At 46.8% G+C, this 23,547-nt stretch overlaps 2 long non-coding RNA genes across 4 annotated transcripts; one reads left to right on the top strand and one right to left on the bottom strand.

The window, feature by feature from the left end:
* The first annotated feature begins 312 nt into the window (after positions 1 to 312).
* Positions 313 to 12,325, top strand: LOC120585128 (uncharacterized). Of its 2 annotated transcripts, none has more exons than XR_005648238.1 (2): positions 313 to 556; positions 8,640 to 12,325. It is a non-coding gene; the product is annotated as an uncharacterized LOC120585128 (long non-coding RNA). The 2 variants fall into 2 exon arrangements; XR_005648239.1 differs by lacking the exon at positions 313 to 556 and adding an exon at positions 4,435 to 6,752.
* A 163-nt stretch (positions 12,326 to 12,488) lies between these two features.
* Positions 12,489 to 23,146, bottom strand: LOC120585131 (uncharacterized). 2 transcript variants are annotated; one of them, XR_005648243.1, is made up of 4 exons: positions 23,023 to 23,146; positions 22,294 to 22,432; positions 13,387 to 13,451; positions 12,489 to 13,123 (listed from the first exon to the last, which is right to left on the bottom strand). It is a non-coding gene; the product is annotated as an uncharacterized LOC120585131 (long non-coding RNA). The 2 variants fall into 2 exon arrangements; XR_005648244.1 differs by lacking the exons at positions 12,489 to 13,123; positions 13,387 to 13,451 and adding an exon at positions 19,114 to 19,827.
* Between the last annotated feature and the right edge of the window lie 401 nt (positions 23,147 to 23,547).

Here is a 23,547-nt window from a genome sequence, read left to right as displayed (position 1 = left end):
TTATTCCTTTGATAAATCCATTCAAGGGCGTAGTCTAATGAAAACGTATTGGAACGAATTAACTCAGATCAGGATTGACTCTCACCGTGGCTGAAAGTGAACTGGAGCATACTTTTTAAATTACGGGACTGTTTTCTCGATGGTTATTCATCATGACATTCTATCTTTGGAATTTTTTCCCGATTTCCAGCTGGCTTTCCACTCTCCCATCTTACCTCTCACCCCTTCCCCTCTGCCCGCCCCACACTTTGCCACCCCCCCGGTGGATCTAGGCTTGCACGCAAAGCAGGCTGCCAGGCTGCGGTTAAAATGAGCTGCTCAGACTGCAACAGGAAAGCACTGAATCGAAAGCAAAGGGGGAGGAAGCACAAACCGATACCCACCACAAAGCTGCTGAGGGCCCCGCGCGACCCAAGCCGCACCCTCTGATGAGCGGCCGCGTGGAGCAGGCAGAAGCCACAGGGCTTCATAAATCATCAGCACAGCCCGGTCTCCACTTCCCCTGGGCCAGCCTTCTTGGGTCACCATGAGTGTCACCAGGTACCGGCCTAAGAAGGTGGGTGATGACAGAGAAGCCAGCAGAGAGGTCGAGGCTGGGGGAAAGTCCCCGACATGAGTAACTGTGGATATTCATCTCACAGGACTCCCCACGGGGTCCAGCTCCACGAGCAGGGAGGTCCTGGGTATGCAAGGCTACTTCTAGCAGGGGCCAAAACTTTTTTTTTTTTAATAACTGCAGATAAAGCCCCTGTGAGAGACAAGAGAACTTTAAATTCACAAGAAGTTGGAAATGAGTATTTTCAGATGCTTTCCCGACTTCAGGAGAGGGAGCAAGAGAAAGGGAGGAGGCAGGAGCATCCAACACACATTTCGCCCGCCGTGTGATTTCGCCGTGGCCTATTCCCTGACTGCTGCAGTTGGCTCCCTTTGCTGTCAAAGGAGATGCTAATTCTTCAGTGGCCTGAATTACAGGGGAGGGATGAAAAGTGTGGGAAAACGTGCAGTAACTGAGTGTCGATTTTAAACACTGGCCAGGTTGCAAACTCCTCAGAATGATGGCCCCCAAGTGGCTCATTACCTCAGGATCTGGGGTGGGGGTGGGGGGAGAGGCGCAGGCCCCGCTTTTGCAGCTGGAGAAGCAGAGGGCCGAGGACAGGGGTGACCGCCTCGCTCTGGAGGAAAGGCTGCTTTGCTTGGCTGGAAGCGGGCACTGTGTCTTCACAGACCGCCAGACTCAGACTTCAGATAACAGAACAGGAAGCACGGTTAGTGCAGCTGGGAGGGGAGAGAGAGCTAACTGCATCCAAGACCATTAATGCACGCGCTGGGCTCTCTGCATCAGCCTTCTCTGTCCCGTCCGTGACCAGGCCCGGCTGCGGGGTCCAGGAAGTGGGTGAACACGCCTCGGACACGCCCCCGCCCCTCGCCGCTCTCTTGCCCGCCCGCTGTCAGGTTCAGCTCCCTTAGACCCTTAAACCCAGGAAATCTTCCAAGGTCTAGATCATTAACGGTGTTTAAATGGAGAATTTATAGAGACTTCGATGGGAGGTGAAGGGAACAGTTCTGGAGTGGAGGGACCTTCCTCTCTCACGAGGCCAGAGATGCAAGTCCTGGACACGTGGCCTCTGTTGTTGCAACCCCAATGGCAGCGAGGTGGAAGCGACCCTAATGAAGAAGGGGATGGAGTTTGTGGTCACGTGACTTTGTTTCGAAACTGCCCTCCCTCCCTCTCCCCTCCCTTTCTTCCTTCCCTCTTCCCCTTCAGAGAGGACAGGAAGGGAGAGTAGCCACAGAATGGAAAGCTCCTTGGAGCGCTGAGGAGGCCTAGAAGCTGCCCAAGCCTGCACGCTGGCCCGGAGCTGGCCCCTTTCTTCGGTGGTCAAGGACATTTCCCTTGTCAAACCCTCGAGTTGTGTTTAATGACTGCGCGCGATCCAAGCTGCAGGGGCTGGGTGCCTGCGCCCCGCCCGGGTGCGATCCTTCAGCCTGCGCCCTGCCCTGCCCGGTGCACTACATTCCTCAGACAAGGGGCATAGGCAGTACAGATGCAAAGAGGGGGAGACGGGGAGCGTGAGCTGCTTTCCAGAGCGCTTCTTTATGAGAGAAGAGGGATAGGTTGGCTGGAGGGTATGTGGAGAACAGAGTGGATTTTATTTTATTTTTTAATTGAGAGAGGTTTGGGTGTGTTTACACATGAGAGGAGAAAGTAGTAAGAGATCTTAAGCAAGTCACTTCATTCCTGAGCTTCGATTTTCTCATCTGAGGGGGCAAAAACGGAGAGATTTCTATGATGATTAAAATTAAATGAAAATCAAATGCATGGCAGTGGCTTATACACTGCAAAGCCCTTTACACATGTTAATAATTATAACCGTCGTCATCTGGTGACTGTACAGATGAGTAAGCACTGGTCACAGCTGTTCTGTCTCTCTTCTACCCTACATGACAGGGCTGTGAAGAAGAGGTGGGCTCTGGGGAGGCGGGGCCGAGACCCTCAAGGAAGAGGCTGACAGTGTGTGATTTGCATCTTGCTTCACACCATTGGGGGATGGTAGCGTGTGTGTGTGTGTGCGCATGTGCATCTTACTAGACACGAGTTACTGTTGTATTATTTAACTTGCCCTATATTCTTATTTTTAAATTCTTATTTAAAAGTGGGCACTTTCCAGATCCAATCTCTCTCTAATAAGCTCTAATGTAAGGAAAACCTTTCTGGATACTAAAAATACCTTTCTTGAGATGCAAGGGGCTGTACGAATAAGATTATACACATGGATTTCTGCTTAAGCAAAGGGGCAGTTTCCTAGGCGTTACCTCATGCGAATCCACGGCTTTGTTTGTGGGGAGGGTTAACCTTTTATTTTTCTGACTATTTGCAGAATCGCATTATAACTTTGCCTTGATACACATCTGACAACAGTAACCATGGTGGCTTTTTCCAGCCGGCTACAGTGCTCGTCTGCTTTTACCGAATAGTTCCAGGCAGCTCTGCCCGGCATTGTATGCTCAGTGAATCAGTGGCGTCTTCATCCTCTTAATTATTTGCTTTGTAGCTTTGCTTTGCACCCCCCCTCCCCTTCCCACACAGTTTGCAGTGAAGACGTCCTGCGAAGTCCACTCCCACATTTGCTCTTTCTTTCCCGCCTGGCTGTCTAACCTTGAGAGGATTTACGCCTTCATTTGTGGGTGCATCTCTTCACCCATTTTTATCATCCCTCATGCATCCCTTGCTCCATCCTCCTCTGGCCCCTTTCCACCTCCAGCTTTTATTGCCGGCAACCCTTAGGCCAATCTCATAGCATGCTCCTTCATGCGTTACGTGAACACATTTTTCGAGGGCATCGAGTGGAACAATCTGGTGTCTTTTTCCAACAGTAAACAAGAAGCCACTTAAAAAAAATCGAGATATAATTTATATACCGTAAAGTTCACATGTTTAAAGTGTACAATTCAGTGCGTTTTGGTAGAGAGAGAGAGCTGCACATCCATCACCTTAATTAATTTTAGAACACTCTCATTATTCCAGAAGGAAACCTTGTACCCATGAGCAGTCATCGCCCACTTTCACCCCGCCACACACACTCTTTTGCTCCCCCTAATTCTAGGCAACCACTACTCAATCTATTTTCTGTGTCTGTGGATTTGCCTGTTCTAAATATTTTACATAAACGAGATCCCATGATAGGTGGTCTTCTGTGACTGGCTTCTTTCACCTTGCATAATGCTTTTCGAGGTTCATCCATATTGTAGCATGTGTCTACACTCATTCCTTTTCATTGCCAAATAATATATCATTGTATAGCTACATCGCATCTTGTTTATTCATTCATCAGTTGGTTTGTTTCCATTTTTGAGTACACAAATAAAGCCGCCGTGAACATTCCCATACCAGTCTTTGTGTGGACGTATGTTTGCATTTCTCTTGGGTGGATACCTAGGGTTGGAATTGCTAGCTCACCCAGTAACTCTATTTTTAGCATTTAGAGCCACTGCCAAACTGTTCGCCAAAGTGGCTGACCACTTCACTTTTCCATCAGCAATGGATGAGGGTTCCGATTTCTCCACATCCTCACCAAACCTCGTTATTGTCCGCTCTTTAAAATTATAGCCATTCTAGTGGATGAGAAGTGGTATCTCACTGTGATTTTGATTTGCATTTCCCTAATAACTTTCCAGGTGCTTATTAGCAATTCATATACTTTCTTTGGAAAAATGTCTATTATAATCGCCCATTTTTAAACAGCGTTGTTTGTCTTTTTATTATCGCATTGTAAGAATTTTTAATATTCTAGATACAAGTAAGTATTTTCTCCTATTTTTTCTCCTATTCCATGGGTTGTCCCTTCACTTGCTTCATGGTGTCCTTTGAAACACCAAAGTTTTAATTTCAATGAAGTTCAACTTATCTTTTTTTTTTTTTCATCCCTCATGCTTTGGATGTCGTATCTGAGATATTGCCTAACCCCAAGTCACAAAGACCAACTCCCGTGTTTTCTTCTAAAGGTCTTATAGTTTCAGCTCCTCCATTTAGGTCTGTGATCCATTCTGAGTTAACTCTTTTTGTGTATGATATTTGGGCGCAGTCCAAACTAATTCTTTGGCGTGTGGATGTTCGGTTGTCCCTGCACCATTTGTTGAAAAGGTGATTCTTTTTCTATTCGGTGCTCTTGGCCTTTTTGTCAAAATCAATTGACTGTAACTGTTAGGATTTGTTTGTGGATTCTTAATTCTGTCCCATCAATCTGTGTGTCTGTCCTAATGCCAGTCCCACACCGTCTCGATTCCTGCCGTTTTTCAGTACGCTGGGAAATCAGGAAGCATGAGTCCGCCGACTTTGTTCCCTTTCAAAATCATCTGGCTATTCTGAGTCCCTTGCATTTCCATATGAATTTTAGGATCAGCAGAGATAGACAAACAGATCCTGAAATTCCTAAGAAAACCCCCCACTTTTAATGATTAAAATCTTTTCTTCCATATTAAGGATGAAATTGGATAAGGAGGACGGAGCAAATGGAATTTGGAGTTGGGGGAAGCAGGGAGGTCCTCGGAAAGGGGGACCCAACTGCCGGAGGAGGGGAATAAAGAAACCAGAAAGTTTGGCAAACTGCCCACCCTGGTGAGAGGAATGTTTGTTCAGAGGAGGCAGCTTGATCCAGCACCAGGGGACATTGTGACAGATAATTGAAATTGTTAAGTCCATTGATCTCCCCAGAAGGGGGAAAAAAAAAGGTCTCTAAGTAAGCAGTCTTGTTAGTTTGTTGATTCTTACAGAAGAAGATTCTCATCTGACCAAGGGAAGCAGCTGGCTCTTTCTCAGAGCTGCAAGGCAAGAAAAAAAATGAATTCCTCCCTGTCTTTTCTTGCCTCTCTCTGTGGCCGGCCCTAACCTTTGTCCGTCTTCGTTACCCTGCCCCTTTATTAGTTCTCCAGAAGGAGAGGGAGGAGAGGGAGAAAAAGAAGAAAACCATAGTGAGAGAGAGGGTTAGCGATGCCGAGGGGAGGGGAGGGATTCTGGAGCGTTTAAAATGAAAGCTCTTAAAGGCACCGTCGACAGAGCCTGCTGCAGACCTACGACATGTAGCAACAGGCCCAGGGATGCTTACTTTCTCGGACTCATCATCCAGCTCCTGATAAGTTTATCCCAAGGCAACCAGACACGCAAAAAGCGTGAGTGGCATTGTTAATGAGAATGTTATCTGTAATAGCACCAGCTGGGACAACCTGCATCTCTAAAATAAATGCTTGTGACACCATGGTGTGGAAAGAGGGCAGGTTGTCATACCGGCTCCATTGTCAAAATATACCCCGAAGTGCATCGCTCATCACCGCATTCTCTACCACCCCGGGTCCAAGTCACACGGTCTTTTGCCTGGATTATTGCGATGGCCTCCCAACTGGTCTTTCTGCTTTCCCCCTGGTTCCTCAGTTCCTGGTCTATTCTCAACGCAGCCATCGTAGGAACGCTTTAGGAAGCGTAAACGTGTCCATCCTCTATTCAGAAGTGTCCACAAGTCCTCTCCCATTTGATATCGAAGCAGGTGTCTTCTGTTGGCCCCGGGGCCCTGCCTCCTCTGGCCCCGCCTCCTCTGGCCCCGCCTCCTCTGGCCCCTCCCACTCTCTGTCTGGCTCTCATTCTGCTTTTCCTCCTGCGCTCCTCCCTGGCCACGCTGGCCTGACTGTTTCTTGAACAGGCCAGGTCTCCCCCTGCCTCAGTGACTTTGAACTCGCTCTTCTCCCACATATCCGTCTGGCTTGTTCCCTCACCACCTTCAGATCTCAGCTTAAGTGTCACAGATGAACTTTCTTTCCCCGACCATCTTACTTAGGATGGTCATTAGGAAACAGGCATTTCCTAGTCCCCATCCTCGCTTTCTTCCTCCCTATCCGACTTATTTCTTTGCCTTACTGTCTGACTCTCCCTGTGGAAGCTGTGCTCGGTGAGAGCAGGGACTCGTGTATACTGCTCAGTACTCTATTTTCAGTGTATTGACTGAGCCTGGCACAGAGTAGCCATGTAGTCAGTCAATACTGAGTGAAGGAATGCATCCATAAAAGTAATAATTACGAAAACTAGGTCGTAATTTCAAACGTGGGCAAGTGTAAAGATGGAAAGTGTGACACGCACAGCAGCTGTGGCAGGGTGGCGTCGCGGCATCTGGGAGATCCGGATCGCATCCTGACTCCACCACTTTCCAGCCGCGTGACCTTGGGCAAGAGTGTCTGTCATCTCGATTTCATCCTCCGTGGAGCAGGTAGAATCGTGCATCCCTTATATAGTATTGCTGTAAAAATTCGACGAGGAAATGTTGAGAAAACACCTGGCATTGTAGCAGGGGCTCTGTAAACAGGTGTCTCTCTCTTTTCCTGAGGAAGAATATGTGGAGAGATCTACCTGGTGGATAGGATCTGGGTGGGAATATGCAAAGGTGGAAATAGTTGGGTGTGTCGAATAGAGAAATTAAGAATATTTAGAAACATTTTATTTTTTTAAAATAATCAGTCCTCCCTGTGCTTGGGTACACGTAAAGGGTGGTAGACTGAGTGAGATTCTCCCAGGTATCTCTTGGGTTCTGGCCTCACCTCTGACACTTATAAGACGTGTGACGTTGAGCAAGTCCGAACCTCTCTGGGCTTGTTTTCCTATCTGTAAAACAAAAGAGGTGGGATTTAGTAACTTTTAGCCCCGTTCATTGCTCAAAATTCCGTAATTCAAGGAGGCAGGCCTTTCCACCTGGCTTTGGCCCGCTTCAGCCCAGCCTTACTCAAATGAGATGACCAGATGTTTTTAATCTTAGGCATAAAGGACTCTATTCTGGTTTTCAGAGGCCAAAAGAAACTGGAAAGTTTAGGAAAAGTAGTAAACTGATGAGCTTTCTCCTTCTCTTTCTGAAACACCACATTCATATCATTCAAACTCAAGAACACACAACAAAGCAAAGGGTTTGCATCAACTATATGAAGCTCTAAGCCGTGAAGGAAAGCGCGTGCGTGGGTTTTTTTTTGGTTTTGTTTTTTTTTTTAAGCAACAACCAAAATGTAGACGTCAGCACTTCTCAGCTGTGGCCATAACCTTGTCCTCACGTGGCTGTGAGCCGAAGGCAGGAGGGAACGGCTGGAAGGGAGTGGCTGGAGCCTTCCCCTGCTCTGGAAAGCTCGTGGCTTTGTTTTCTTGTCATTGCTACACGGAGCTGAGGCGGAAGAAGGGAGGATGTTTGGGTTCGCAGGCCTCCGGCCACTGTCAGCAAGTTTGCAGCCCTGGCTTCACTTCCCTGAAGGGGGGGTCAGCTGCCCTGGCCCCCCTCCAACAACGGAGCCACAGAGGATTCAAACACCCCATAGGTTGCAAGGCTCTGGCTTTACCCAGCTGACAACGGGCGATCTCAGCTGGGAAGGTCAGCTCAGAAAGGACAGAACTGCCCAAAGTAAACAGAGGGACCGACCACAACAGAAACGTCCTCTGCAGTGTGTCCTTATAATTATGGAGCTCTGGCGGCGTCCCACTCACCCTCCCTGGCGCCCCCGCAGGCCTCGTCCGAGCTGGGCCCTCGCCAACCTGAGCAGCACGGCCCCGGCCTCGGGCCCGTCTCCAGGGCTCTCCTGGGACAGCAGGGAGAGTCCTGACTGCAGCGCCTGTCGAGGATGGAGTTTGTGGATAATCAGACAAGAAGACCCTGGGGAGCTCATTGATTAGGGCCCCTAACAGCTGAGTAACCCCAGCTTAAACCTCACCTGGAGTCAGAGGGTACGCAGGAGCCCACGGCCTTATCCCAACCTGCTGCTCCCCCCAGGTTGTCCCACACTGCTTTGTGGGACTTAAAATAGACGTTAACTTTAAAGTTCTCTTTCTCTACCTTTCTTTTAAACCGGATCCTGCTTCTCTGAGCTTCAGGGCCGTGTAGAAAAGCACGTTTTGCATTTAGACTCGAGGACAGGGACTGCATCTCACGCCCTGTGTCACAGTACTGTGTTTGCACCTCACTGTTCCTGGTCCCTGTTTGCCCCGCAGGCAGCCTGTGGGGTCAGCGGCCCAGCGGAGTAGGGCAGAGCATGGGCTCCAGAGTCCAGTGAGCCTCTGAGCTCGGGCTCTGCACGTTCCAGCTGCGTGGACCATACAAACAAATGGTCTCCTCTCTCTGCAGCTCCGTTCCTGCCTGCGAAATGGGAACAGCCATAGCGTCGCCTTCATCATATGGTCACGAAGGTTTCACGAGATGACGCGTGGGATGCACTTGGCACGATGAGAAGCTCGGCAAATGTTAGGTTAGGAGTCGTTAGCAGTCCCAGAAGACATTCCTCGTTCCCTTTTTACAGATGGGAAAATTCAGGCTCACAGCGGTTGGAGGCTGCAGAGGTTAGTGAGAGAGCCAGGGTTCGCCCAGGCCCCTGACTCCACATCCAGAGCCCTTGCTTTCAGGGGTGGCTCTGGGCCGTGGGTCGGGTGTCCATCCCTAACGTGGTATTTATGAAGCCCTCATGTGACTGAGGTCCGGAGAGGTAGGCGCTCACGTGCAGTCTCATCATCAAGGGTCTTCGCATGGACACCAGCCTAGAAACGGCGCCTGGCACTGACCCCCCAGCCCTGAGCCCAGACATCTCCGTATAGTCTCAACTCCCCTTTCCTTTGGCGACGCTATCCCGATGCTCTAAGAATACTTTGCCAACCCTGAGTCGGTGCCTTCTTCACATCATCTTGTATCACAGCGCTTTGGGGTGTCCGTCCGATTCCCCCATTAGAACGGCGGGCTCCGAAGTGGGGTGCCCACGGTGACAAAGGGAGGTGTGGGAAGAAAACAAGTGAACACTTGTTTCTATTTATTCTTTATGCTAAAACATTGAGAACATTACGCTTTGCCAATATTTAAAAATTAGTACCGCAGAGCACATCTCATTTATAATAAATAGGCAATTATCGGGAGAACATGCTCAGTCTTTCTGATGGAGTGGCATAGTGAAAAGAGCTTGGAGGTAACTGTTCTAGACAACGAACTCCCAGAAGGCAAGAGGTACATCTTCTTCTGATTTGCACCCACCCCCCACCCTCATTCTTCAGCACTAAATGACCCTTCTCCGAATAAATGAATTTGGCGCCTATAAACCTGGATGTCTTTTTTTCTCCCTTCTGTCACCATCCATCTGGTACATTCTGCCTCGTTCAATATTCTGCCAAGTCCTCAGCAAATAATACCGCTCTGTTTAAGGAGTAGAGAGGGCAAAGTGCCATGAGAAGTTTGAAGAGTACAAGACAGGTGGTTCCAAAGAAAAGACTTCCTGGAAGCTATTAAAGCCCATAGCATGCGGAAGCACATCGCCATGGACGAGGTCACGGGCACGGCCGGCCTCGGAGCACTGGTGTCCAAGGGACTGTGTGGTCTGAGCACCCGAACGTCTTCAAACGGAGCACTGCTTCCCCCTCACAGCAGAAAGCAGTGCAGCGCAGCACCATGAGCAAAGGTCTTGGAGAAAGACATTCCAACGCCATCACTCCCCCTGGCCGACTGACCCTGGACAAGGCCCCTCACCGCCTTCTCCCGCCCTCCTCCCGAGAATTAGCTCTCTATATACAAATGGGCTTGGACTAGGTGACTTTGGAGGTGTCTTCACGCTCTGCAGCAGTTTGAAGATAAAGTTGGCAGTTTTCTGCATGAGGTGAAGTCACACTTTGAGGCCCACTGGACCAAAAATATCAGCATATTACCAGGCCTTCCGTGGTGCGTGACAGCCCCTCCTCAGACACTTTGTCTTCGTGTGTGGCTTTCCAACCTGCCAGGAACTTACTGGCACACAGCCACTCCGTGGCTCAGTTATGTCCATTGTACATGTAGAGTGAGACGGAGAGTTATAAAAGGTTATATACGTGTTACATATATCTGCAAATAAACAGGAATATATGTATATATACACAGAAGAACTGAGAGATGCCCACCATACTTTTAACGTTGATTTTTCCTAGAGAGTAGAAGAATGGAGATGAGGGTAGGGTTTTGCCATATTTTGAATTCTTCTATATCATTTGCTTGTTTTTAATGAGTAAACTTTAAAAAAAAAAAAATTTAAACCTTAACAGTCCTATATAAATGTTTCCATAATATTTGTAATAAATGATACCAGCTATTCAAGAAGAGGCTCTACCAGAAACAAATCTGCATCTTGATATTTTCTGAGACCCTTTGCTGAAGTGTTGATTATACACAGAGGTCCTGTGGAGAATAGGGACCCAGACTGGGACACCCTAATGATGTCAGCAACTCTCACTGGGTAATCTTGGGAAACCTGAGTTTCCCCAAATTTAACTTGCATCTGGATTTCTCCATGATGAAACGAGACCACTAAACCAAATAACCTATAGGGACCTTTCTACTCTGAAGACCTATGATTCTGAATATCGTGCATGAAAAGACCTACCTGAGAAAGTGAGTTTGTCTCAAAGGAGTCAGGAGAGAATTTCTTCCTTCCCCACCCCTCTCTCCTTTGCTTCATCCCCATTTTATGGGACTTGATGAGATACAGAGGCAACCTCCCACTATAGAAGCTGAAGATACCAGCAATTTATTTTCCAGCCTCCCTTGCAGCTAGGCACAGGCATAAGGATCTGTACTGGACTTTGTTTTGACTCAGGAACTACTCACGTCGAATCGCCAGGATCTGCCCTGCAGAGAGGGGCGTTGGTTGTAATAGCCACGTTCAGTTTCCAGATGCCTCAGTGGTGGTGGTTCTAGAGCAGGAACCAGCATCCAGACTTGGGATGTCCACTGTCCTAGCAGCGGTGTCCGCGTGGTGGAGGCACTGATGTCTTCACAGAGTCGTTGAGCAGCCTGATTCTAGAAGTCGTTTCTGGATGTGTAACCTCTAAACCCCGGTTTCCAACCCTCCTGGAGAACCTGTAAACTATCCAGTTCCCTTTAATAGATTTGTTTTCTGCTTAAATTAACCAGAGTTGGTTTCTGTTGCTTGCAACCAAAACCCATGACTAAAAAAATGCACTTGGTTAAAAGAGAAAAAGTAAAAAAAAAAAAAAAAAAATTTGTATTTAAGAAACAGGAAAGCAAGTTTTCTTCCCTTTCTTGACCTCTTATTTTCCTAGTTCTCCTTTCTATAGGTAGCCTTAACTGCTAGTATCTTATTTATTCCTTTGGAGATATTCCGTGTGTATGTGAGCATATCTATGTATTTAAGAAAAAACACTTGAAAAACTATCAGACGCACATGGGGTCATTCCATACACATTTGTTTCATATCTTGCTTTTAAACGTTAGCAATACACGTTGGAGATTATTCCATAAATATAAAGGTGCTTCTTTCTTTTTAATGTCTGCAGAGTATTCCATACAGTGTATAGAACGAATACACTATGATCTATACAGTTAGTCTCCTACTGTGAACGGTTGGGTTGCTTACAGTTTTTGTGACTGCAAATAAGGCCATATTGAGTATCTTTATCAGTATGTCTTAAATATGTCTTCACGCTCCGGGCAAACATATTCATAGGATAAATTTCTGGGTCAAAGGGTGTAAGTTTAAAAATTTTGACAGATAGTACCAAACTGTAGTACAAAAAGACCGCACTAACTTTTAATCGTATTTAAAATGTTTTAGACTTCCTATCTCTCCATAGCCTCACCTCATCAATAGTTAGAATCAGATTTTTATAATGTGGCCATTCTGATAAGTGAAAAATGGTCTCTCATTGTTTTAATGGTCATTCTTAAAACTATGAGTATGGTCGAACATCTTTCTTGTGTTTAAAAGCTATTTGTGTTGATTCACCAGAGTGTTCTATTTATGTCCTTTGCCTATTGTTTTCTATTAAACTTGGATCTGTTTTTAATTCCTTTGTGAGAACGCCATATTTTAAGGAAACTAGCCGTTTTTCATATTTGTTTTAAACAGTTTTTTCCCAATTTGTTTTTGGTGTCTGACTTTCTTCTTTTCTTTCTTTTTCTTTTCTTTTCTCTTTTTTTTTCTCACAGAAATCTTTAATTTTGGTGGAGTCGAATTTGTCCATATTTTTGTTTATGGCTTTTGAATTTGCTTAGAATGGCTCTTGGTTGGGAAGCTTCTCATGGTCTCAACATTGAAGCTGCTAATTTAGAAAAACAGCACTCGAGATTTCTGGTTAAAGAGAGCAGAATAAACACATGCATTGTGTTTTACTCCCTCCTAGAACTCCATCGGAAGTTAATGTTTGATGAAGTAATACATTCACATGGTTCTAAAACTTAAAAAAAAATGAAAGAAAAGAAAAGAAAATTGGAAAAAGGCACAAAGCAAAAAGTTTCCCTCACCCACGCCTTCCACTGGCCCAGGTCCCACCTTCTTCCCCTCCACGACCAAGCTCTGTTACTAGTCTTATGTGTTTCTAGAGTTTCTTGATGCATATGTAAGCAAGTAAGAATTTAGGTAAATGATTTTTTTTTTTTTAAAGAATAAACCAACAAGGACAGAGAATCTGAAAGGGCCAAGAGCAGGATAATTTTAAAAGCTGGAATGCAGATAATTGAGTGGTAACTGAATCCAAAGATCCAAGGAAGCTGAATCCAAGTTGCTTTACGTTTCAGAATCCTCCATGCGCTCAGCAGTTGGTGGCTGAGGTACTGTTGTCAGTACTTTGCTGGTAAAGTTGTGGCTGAAAACAGTAGGATGAGTCGAAAGTCAGTTTGAGAAGATCGAAGTCCCCAGGCCCCCTCTTCTCCTTGCTGCTGTTAGGCAGACGGCCCCTTCCACACAGTGACCAAAGAATGGAGGTTTTTCTCACAGTAAGTCAGAGGGAAGACCAGGCATAGTTGTGTGAAAGGACAAAATACTGAAAAAAAATTACCTAGAGACACCCTGCCTCCTTTTCTTACATTAGTCATACAACCCTGACATCGAGCCAGGAGATTAAGATACCTTTCTCTGGGAATGTGACACGCTGGCGGAAGAGTCTCGAAGATCATTCGAAAACAGCGGTGTCTCTGAGAGAAAAAGAAAACAAAAATTTATTAATATCTTCAGAGAGATAAGACAGATACTACATACATGAAATTTTTAAAAATGCTGTTTTTTAAAAAGAACATTTAAAGGAAAAAAAAGAGATCTTAGAAATTTAAATATGATTGCGGAAATTTAAAAAAAAAACAGTAGAAGATTTGGAAAGTAGAAAGTAGAGCAAAAAGATAAGAGATGGAAAAATAGATGTAAGAGAAAAAGTAGCTTATGTGGGAGGTGAGTCCAGGGAATACCCATAAGGCAGCGGGGGATGAATCAAGGAGCCAGTATCCGGCAAGTGACTGAGAACAGCTGGAACTCGATTCCTTTGAGGCACTCTGGAGACCCCCGTAAAATAGGCCTGACGAAACTGGGGTATTTACCTACTAACTCTTGTCAGTCGTTGGTTAAGGGCTGCTGACAGGGAGGAGGGGTTGATTCTAGAGCCAGAAAAAGCCCTCAGGCAAAGAGATGTTGGTGCTGATAATTTAGAATGCATGGGTGTGGTAGGTGCCAAGACAGAATGGGCAGGGCACGGATGGCATCTGTGAGATCCTCCCTGCACTCTTCGTTAGGAAATTACTGGAGGATTCAGTCCATCAGAATAACAGAGTAAATCAAGAAAGAGGAAGACGTGGAATCCACGAACCAGAGCATCCAACCCGACAGGTGAAGGGAACCCCTAGGGTGTGAAGGGGACGGCTATGCAGCAAGCCTAGAGCTCAGTCAGCCCAGGTAGGACTACATCAGAAGGTTCTGGAAGAAACTTTCTGTAAGGTGAAAGTCGTTGAATACCAGATTTGTTTGAACATTTTGCAAGGAGACTTTAACAACCAAGAGAGGATAGGGCTTACATAAGTCACATTGTTTGGGCCAGTGGGCCTATCAAGACACCAGAGTCTACCACTTTCTATTTTGTGGGCAGAATACCCATGGGAACGAGGCCTCCTACCAATAGACTTGATCCTACTTTCTCTTCGTGTCTTTCATCTCTGTCCATGGATCCTTCTCCTCAGAGTAGAAAAATGCCCCCAAATTCCCCCATCCAAAATAAAAATAAACAAAGAAGACATTCTCCCCCAACTTTCTCTTGTCCTTCATCACGATACTTCTAAAAAGAATATTTGCTCACTTCCTTCTCTTCCTTACTTCCTCCCCACACGCTGCCTCTTCATCCTGTGCGACCCGGCTTCCACCCTCGCGTTGCAGTGAGCCTGGTCCCTCACTGGTCGGGTCACAGAGGACTCCCACTTGCTAGATCCCTGGGTCCCGTTCAGTTCTCATTCTCCCCAACCTCCTCCTAGGCAGCTGACAAAAGCCTCTCCCGGCTTCCATCTCCTCTCTGGATCCCCACCCCTCTCTCGCCCCCCCCCCATGATCAGTCACTTTTGACGGTTTCTTTCAGTTCCTCTAATGCACAGGCCTCTTATTGCTTTAGGCCCTGTTCCCTCTACCTGGGACTCTCTTCCCCACCCAGCCCCACTCCTCCATCTGGCTGATTCCAACTTGACTTTCAGGCCTCAGCTCACTACCACTTCCTCAGAGGGTCCCTCTCTACGTGCCTCCTCTCCCGCCCCCACCAAACTAGATGCTCCCACTTGTCCATCTTAGAAGTCAGTTTTCTTCTTCGAATTATATGTACAGTTGATCACTCTAGACTTCAGTTGTCTGTTCATTTGCTCGATATTTCCCATTCTTTCCAAAACATAAGTTCCACGAGGACGGGAACCATGTCAGTTTTGTTGACCCCTGTGTATTTGGCATTCAACACAGCCCCTGGAACAGTAGATACCCAGTATTTATCAAAGGAATGAATGGATAAGTGCTTTCGTCATGCCAGGCACTACAGGAAGCGCCTTTCCATATACCACCTCATTCTTATCCTCACCGTCCTATGACTAGGTATTATGAATGGGAGGAAACTGAAGCGTAGACAGAGACTGAGTAGAAAGGCCCACGATCTTGCAGAAAAATGAGAGAGGGTGAGAACCTGAAAATACGTTTCTCTGGCTCTGTGGAGGACTTCTTCTTTATCGCAGTAGAGCGCTTCCTAGCCGACGGGTCTTCTACATTCGCCTTCCAAGACTTCCCTCACACTGATTCCCTCTCGACTGTTTCTATGGTTTCTCTTGCGTCTGCCTTCCAGGATTTCTTCCAAGCTAAATAACGGTGCGTGGGTGGGGGCCGGTCACGGCGGGGACTGGCGGTCCTGGCAGCTTTCCTTCTCCAGCACATGTTTCTGAGAAGCCCTCAGAAAGTCTGTGAGGTGGACAGCCGTGACGAGCGCCAGCGTCCCGACCGCTCTCTTGCCCTGTCCATACGCAATTCTCGCTGCTGGCCCGCCCCCCTCCCCCGACCCCCCAGCTCTGGGCTGCTCCTCGTCATAGTGCCCCACTCAGCCCTCCCGTTTCCACCAACACAGGCCCCTGGCACATTCTAGACCCTCTCCTCAACAGAAATTGACCTGTCCCAGAAAGTGTTCACAATAGAATGCTAAGTGGGAAAAAAAAAAAAGATAAGATGAAATATTGTACAGACAGTTGCTCTGGGTTGAACTGTGTCCTTACTCCGCCCCAATTCATATGTCGAAGTCCTAACCCCTGGTTCCTCATAATGTGTCCTTATTTAGAAATAGGGTTTTCGTAATTATTCAAGTTAAGATGAGATCATATTGGAGTAGGGTGGGTCCTTACTCCACTAGAACTCTCGTTTCTATAAAAAGAATGCCATGTGGAGAGGCAGAACGCACACGGGGCGAACACCGTGTGAAGATGACAGAGACTGGAATGAGGCAGCAGGAGACAAGGGAAAACAGAGATGGCCCGCAAACCCCCAGAAGCTGGGGGCAGGGGGAACGATGTCTCCCTCATGGCCCTCAGAAGGAACCGACCCTAGCAGCCCCTTGATCTGAGACTTCCTGCCTCCAGAACTGTGAGACAACACATTTCTGTTGTTTAAGCCACTCAGTTTGTGGTACACTGTTGTGGCGACCCTAGCAAGCCACTAGAAATGGTGTGATCCCAGACCTACCTGTGTTATGGGTTGTCCTCTCTCTCTCTCTCTCTCTCTCACTCACACACACACACACACACACGCACGTTAACAGTGGTTCTTTGGGGAGGGTAGATTATGGCTAATTTTGCTTTGTCCTTTTTCCTGCGCTTTTGCGTGTCTTCTCAATTCTCTCGCATCTCTACAATATTACGTATCGTCGCGTGGACAAGTCCTGGGCTGCATCGCCTCAGCTGTAATCGAGAAGAGCCATACCCGCCTTCCAGCGCTTCTGTAAGGATTAAAGTACCTGACACACAGTAGGGACGCTAGCGTCGGGAGAGCAGCTCTGAAGAAGTAAAGCAGAGCATTTGTCCTCAGGGTCAGTTCTTGAAAGAAGGCTTCGCCATGGCTGCTAAGTGAGGGCGCTGCCGCTCGGCGCTGGCCTGTACGTGTGGTCAGGGCGAAGGTGGAAAGCGAAAGGGCGCAGGGGAGCTGGCTGGACGCTTTGGGTTTGGGGGGCTCAGCAAAGAAGAGCAAGAGAGGTTGGACGGAAAGGTTGATTGCAGGGAGATTGAAGGAGGATGACTTAGTCCATTTGGAGTAGAACTTCTTAGTTCGGAGTGGGTGTCTGATGGGGCAGCTGAGAAGGAAGGGGGACGAGATAAAGTGGAGAACACAGGAAGCCAGACAGTTCCCCCCTGATACAGACAATGGCCCCGCCCCCCCGCCCCCCGCCTCACTTCCCCGAAACCCTTCGAGAATGCAGTGGGCAATGTAGCTTCTAACTTCCCAAGCTCACGGGGGAGATGTTCTTTCCCGAGGTGGGGTGTTTCCCAAACATCCCTCTTTCTGGCCATATCTGTTCTTCTCTGGAGACTGGTCAGGTAGATGATGCCACCGAGACATGTAGCTTTGCCTCTGACTTATCTCAACAGGGAGGTTCGATTGTCTCGAATCTTGAATTTAACCGTTTGTGACTTCAAATTAATCTTTCGTTTTCAAAACTTTGGGACTGTTTTGCTTCTTCATACTCAGCTCGGTCTTCTCTTATTCCCATTTTAAATCCCAGCAGTTTAGGGAAGAATTGAGTCCCCGCAGATGATGGTTACAATGCATTTCTTTGCGGGAGATCACTGATGGCTTTTGCCCACTCCCTTTGCCCAAACCTACACTTCCCCTTTCATTTTGTATCTGCGAGATCATGTAGCAACATGAGAAAACATTGATGATATAATATTAGATAGTGAGAAGAAGACAACACAAAAACTGAATGTAAATTGTGATTCTGGCTATGTAAAAACAAATCAACAAACAAAAAACACACAACGTAAAGGAAAATGAGCCTGGAAGAGAACAGACCATAATTAATAATGGTTATGTTAGAATATTAGGATTGTGGACTTTTTTTCTTCTTTTCTATTTCCCTAAAATTTCTCATTATAAGGGAAAAATGCTTTTACAATTAAGAAACGGACTCACTAAGCTAGAGTAGGGGGCAGAATGAGTAATAACGTTTGACAAAATAAATACAACAAGAAAGCTAGTCGTAGATGAGGTTTTTGTGGAAGTAAATATGCATAGCTCTCAGATCAGTGTGTGTGATAGAGAAATATGACCCTGGAACTCTTATGGAAGACATTTCACCACGTGTCATCCTGGTCCACCCTGAGAATGACCGGGAGGAAGAATGACAGGACTTTGAACCTGCTGGGCATCCGCGAGGACACGGGGTTGGGGCGCTGGGAGTCCAGGCACGTTCGAGGTTTGGGGGGCTGTAGAGACTGCGTAGACGGCTGTAAATCTGGGGGTTTCCGGGAAGTGCTTCAAGCATGACACGGTGAGGCTCTGATGCTGTTTATTTTTAGAAGTCTTGTCAAGGGGAGCATCTCTCACGTCTCGCTAAGCTAACCGTGCTCCTTGGAACCCTGGACATCTTTCTGCTGCAGCAGCAGAAGGATCAAAGCACGTGTTTAGAAAGAGAAGTGAAAAACACCAGATGTGAGCGAAACCGCAAGGGGAATTTCAGACGGGCGGCGTGCACCAGATGACCCAGCTTGGAATGCGGCCCGCGCCCCCGGACGGGCAGACCCTCCAAGGATCAGGCTGGAGGGACAGAGGTTATTCATCCTGATTTAAGCCAAATGCCGCTAACTTGACCCGCGACCTTGCTCAAGCCGTTGACCCTCTCCAAACCACTTTCACCGTCTGTAACATGGAAGGACTGACTCGTTTCCTGTCAGGAAAAGCTGATGGGACGGACCTATGCTAAGTACTAGAGGTAAGAACGAGGCGTGGCCTTAAAGACCGATGCTGAATCGCATCTGAGCAGATAAATACCACAACATATACACACTTTACAGTGTGTAGATACAGATATTTTGTGGGAAGGAGATGTGGGGAAAGCAAAACAGAAGACAAGAGCTTAAAGATCATATCACACACATCACAAAGTCAATCAATTCACGGAGTAAATAATCCACATGTTGACAATTAAAGAGGTTGTGCGACAGGATTTTTTTTTTTTTTATGTCGCCCGTAGCACTTTTTGGTCTCCTGCGGTCACCCCAGTTCTAGCCAAAAGCATAAGACCTAGTACATAGTGCCGAATAAACGTTAGTGAAAAATAGAGCTTAGCTTCAAATTCCAGCTGTCTTTACCACTTAGTCGTATGTGGCCTTGGGTAAGTTATTCTTACAGTTTTGTGTGTCGGTTTTCTCATCCGTAAAGTGAGGATGATACTAATATCTACCTCATAGGCTTGCCGTGAAGATTAAATAGAGTAATACATATGAAGAGCTTAGATAATGTTAATTATCATTATCTTCCAAAACCTTCAATGTGGATTTTAAAGCTCTCTGCATTTCTTTGTCTTGTCTTGGTTTTCTCATCCAAGTGTTTCTCACATTCTTGCTCCATTCAGGAATATTTCCTGTCTGTCTTATTCATCTATGTAGGACACCGCTTCCTCCAGACTTTAAATAAGCCCGACTCACCCCCACCGAAGCCGTTGCTTATGCCTATTTGTGACAACTTGGAATGTATCTCTAAGTTGACCCCACAGCCAGAAATCCACGAAGCATCACTAAGTCCTCTGTCCTCCTACTGCTGGGCTTCTTACACAATGAGGTGTCCCACTAAAGACTAAAAAGTATGTTTTTCTTTTCTTTAGTAGATGTTGTCAGCCATGGCGATCGGCGTGTGGAATCCTTGGAATCCCTGAGCATGGCCGTCTTGAGGAGGGCAGCGCAGTCCTGGGCAGAGTGAAGAAAGCCTCTCCCAACCCCCAGAGAAGTTGTCACTGAGGAAGAAGAGGGATGTGGTACTGGGTTCAGGACAGACGCTCCTAGGGCTGCTGTAGGCAGGAAGTGGCTGTATATGAGAACAGGAAAAAAGAAAAAATAACCTGACCAGTGAGAGTGGTGATATTTTGGAGTGTCGGGAGATGATGGAGGCAAAACTGAGTGGGAAGCTGGGGAATCACCTTCCCTAACGGGCCGGCGCGAACGGACTCACTTTGGTGCCCGTGGACCAGCAGAGAGAGGACTCGGTCATCACGACCCTTCCCTGAGCGACTTTTGTTGCAGTTTCAGCAGCCCCAGCATCATCCCTTTCTGTGAGCATCCTCGTCTGCCACCGCCACCAAGGCCGATCACAGGATCGTCATTATTACCCTTAGCAGCATCACCTTCGAGTCACTTAATCCTATCTCATCCCTCCATATCACCTTCTAGGGTGTTTTTGCTACACTCATAGGAGTCCCTACAGATGATTCAATCCCACAGAAATGGCTGAGCCCCTATTATACCAGGCTAAATCCTCGGGCACACAAAGGTGAGTGAAATATGGTCACCGCTCTCAAGAAGCTGATACCACACGATTTAGGTAGATTTAAATTGCTACATTACGTTTAATCCAATGATAGTCTAGATTCCCCTAATTATCTTCCCTATGAGTCTGTTTTATCTTGTTCATTTGTTTCCCACAAGTTTATTGAGCACCTACTATGTGCTAGGCGCCGGGCTAGCCTTCGGGTGCAACAACCAAATAAACACCATCCCATTTACACTTCAGAGAGCGTAACTACAATGTGAGGCTCGATGGCATCCGTGGCTAACGACCGAAGGAGTAGGTCACGGTGGGTATTCCTGTCTCTCCTCCCGCAGAGTGGGGTGCACTGAGCCGTACTTCCCTCTCCCAGCAATTACGCAGCGAAGTCACAGTTGAGGCGCGTTATGTACATTCTTAGTTGAGTCCAACTTCAGAGGCACTTGAGAATTGGAGGGAAAAGGACAGATCTCTGTGGCTCCATGACAGTGAGGCTTAGCTGGTTGCTCCCTGTCCTGTGCTACTCACCACTATTTCCATCCATCCCCTTCCCAGGAATCGAGTATCCTTCATACTACTCTCTGAGTCTATGTGGGTTAGAATCTCTTAAATATGTCAATGTGAAATATCTGTGGTTTATTAATGAACAGCCTTCAATAATTGCAGGTAAAGTCAGTTCTATAAATATTAAGCTTCGAAGGGAAGATAAGGGAAGGTCTTCTAAGGAAATGTTTCTCTTCTTAGAAGATGCATTTAAGATGAAGGCAAGTATCAAATTTCTATTGATGGTAAAAAAAAAACTACGTCTTCTAACACGAGAGTGTACGGCTGATGTAATAGCTGACCAAGCGAGGGATGTAGTAAATCTCACAACCTCTGCCTACCCAGCGTAAGACCCTAAGCCATGAAGGAATGACTCACTGTGACAAACTCAGCCAACTATTGACTAACTGATCATAGAACAGCATAATATTAGAGTAGGAAGGAGCATTACAGAGTGTATTGGATTACTGAGTTTAAGATAAAATTTGGAATCAGATGGCCCTAGGTTCAAATTTTAGCTCAGGTTCCTCTTTGCCACCTGGGCCTGGGGCGATTTACTTAGCTTCCTGGTACCTTTATGTTCTACTTTACATAATACAGATAAAAAGTCCTATTGAATAGGGTTTATTTTAAAGGACTAAATCAAGTGACCTAACTGAAGGCACTTGGCACAAAGTTGACACTCAGTAAATGCTCTTTTTATATTACGGATAAGGAACCAGAGGCCGAAGAACGGATCTAACTCGTCTGAGGGCCTGGATGAGCCGATGTCACACCTGGACTGCAGCCCCTGGCGTCCTGAAGCCCAGTTCAGCTGTCTTTCTGCTGTTTCGTAATGGGAGCTGAGCAAAGACAATGGAAAACGCCTTTATCTCTGGTTTTCTAAAGCTTGAGGGGAGGAGGCCGATGCGGGGTGAGAGGTGAAAAAAGCAGATTTACTTTCCCGGTTTTGCGTTACTTTCCGGAGTTTACACTGCGTGAGCGCACACCCAGGAGTGGCGGAGGGAAGTGGCAGAGGTAGCCAACTGGGATTAAAGATTGTGTCACATCCATCCACAAAGTAAATAATCTACATGTCCACAATTGAAGGGTGTGTGACAGGGTGTCTTTCTTTTTTCCCCTCTCACACACAGCGCTTCGGGTCTCCTCAGGCCATCCCAGATCTAGACTGACTTCCCAGAAGTTCCTACACAAACCTTTTCTTCAGAGTTCTGAGCTGGCTAATGGGTGGATTTGGCAGAGAAGTGCCATTTAAAGAGGTTACGTGTGAAAAATCACGTGTGACCTCTAAATTATTTCCATGTGGAAAGAGCCTTGGACCAGGGCTGGGCGACCTGACCCCTGGCACTGCCCGTGATTAACTGGGGGGATCCAGAACAGGAAGTTGACTTCTCCGGGCATCTGTATTGTCCCTTGTAAAACACCGCCAAGCCATCATTTGCTAAATATTGAATGCAAAACACTTACCACGTTTTATTTTCCTTCATCCGGACAGGAACTCCATGAAATAGTTCCTTCCCATATGAGAGGTGAAGAAATAGGGGCCTCAAGAAACTGCGCCTTGCCCATCATCGTTCAGCTCGTAAGTGGCAAAATCTGCTAGAACCTGGATAAGAACACAAAATGTGCTCTAACCTCTAAGGTAGACCACCTCTGCTGTGGGAGCGAGGAATGGATATTAAAGCACCTTAAGGGAGTTTCAATAAATGCTCACCACAATCATTTACAGCAGGTATGATCCCTAGGAGTGTCTGTATTCAAGTCATTTTCAGCTCATTGACTTTCTTATTCATTGCTTATCATCCGATCTGTGAGCATCAAACCACAGCTCTCCCCTTTCGCCTCATTTGTTTCTGGTGTCAGTTCTCCCACGTGGGCTGCTTTCGGGGGGACCCAGTGCCCCTTCTTGCCAAGCGGGGGAAGCCACTCTCACACTCTCGTAAGCACACACGCATATTCCTACTAGTTTGTCATACACATCCGTGGTTTCAGCCATTGACAATTTCAGAATTCGTCATTATTATGACAGTGAGTAGATCATGTTTAAAGAATTTCCCAGAATGGGAGTTTGGAGTAAAAACATACTGTGATCTCTCCAAGGAGAATACCGAGGGACTTAGTGGCTCCACCCCCAATCACGAATTCTGCTATAAGCTCATGAATTTCCCCCAGCTCATCCTCCTGAAAGACCCTTACCTCTGTGAGGCCGTCAGGTTGATACAACCCCAGGGTCTCCTCGGGAGCTGGTTCCGAACTGGTACTCTGTTATCTGCCTATGTGTTCCAGGCAGTGGTGATCATTGGACTGTACACTTAAGAGGTTCGAGGTCACATCTGTGGAATTTTCCCCTGGGTGGTTTGGCACTTCATGATGACAATGTTTTTTATTATACTACTGCCGTTTGCTCGGTTTGCCTGAGAGACAGACACAAAAAATTTTGAGCCTCAGTCAGTTATGGATAGCCAAGAATCGCAGTGGCATCGGATAAATCAATTTAGTCATCACATGTGCCCTTGTCAGACATCGTGGTGATATTATTTCCCTTTTGCACTGACCCTTAATGGTGACAAAGCACATCTGTGATTGCCTTATACTTCAGACTTCTCAAGAATCCTTTGAGAAGGGTAGAAGGGGACAAAAATATCCCCTACCTCATGACGTTTATGAGGATTAGGTGCAATAGACTGCAAAAAGCACTAGCACTGGGGGCCGGCACGGAGT

This window comes from Pteropus medius, unplaced genomic scaffold, assembly GCF_902729225.1.
Source record: "Pteropus medius unplaced genomic scaffold, Ma_sr-lr_union100, whole genome shotgun sequence".
NCBI lineage: Eukaryota > Metazoa > Chordata > Mammalia > Chiroptera > Pteropodidae > Pteropus > Pteropus medius.
Note: the sequence above shows the minus strand (reverse complement) of the source record. Positions and strands in the feature narration are given on the sequence as shown.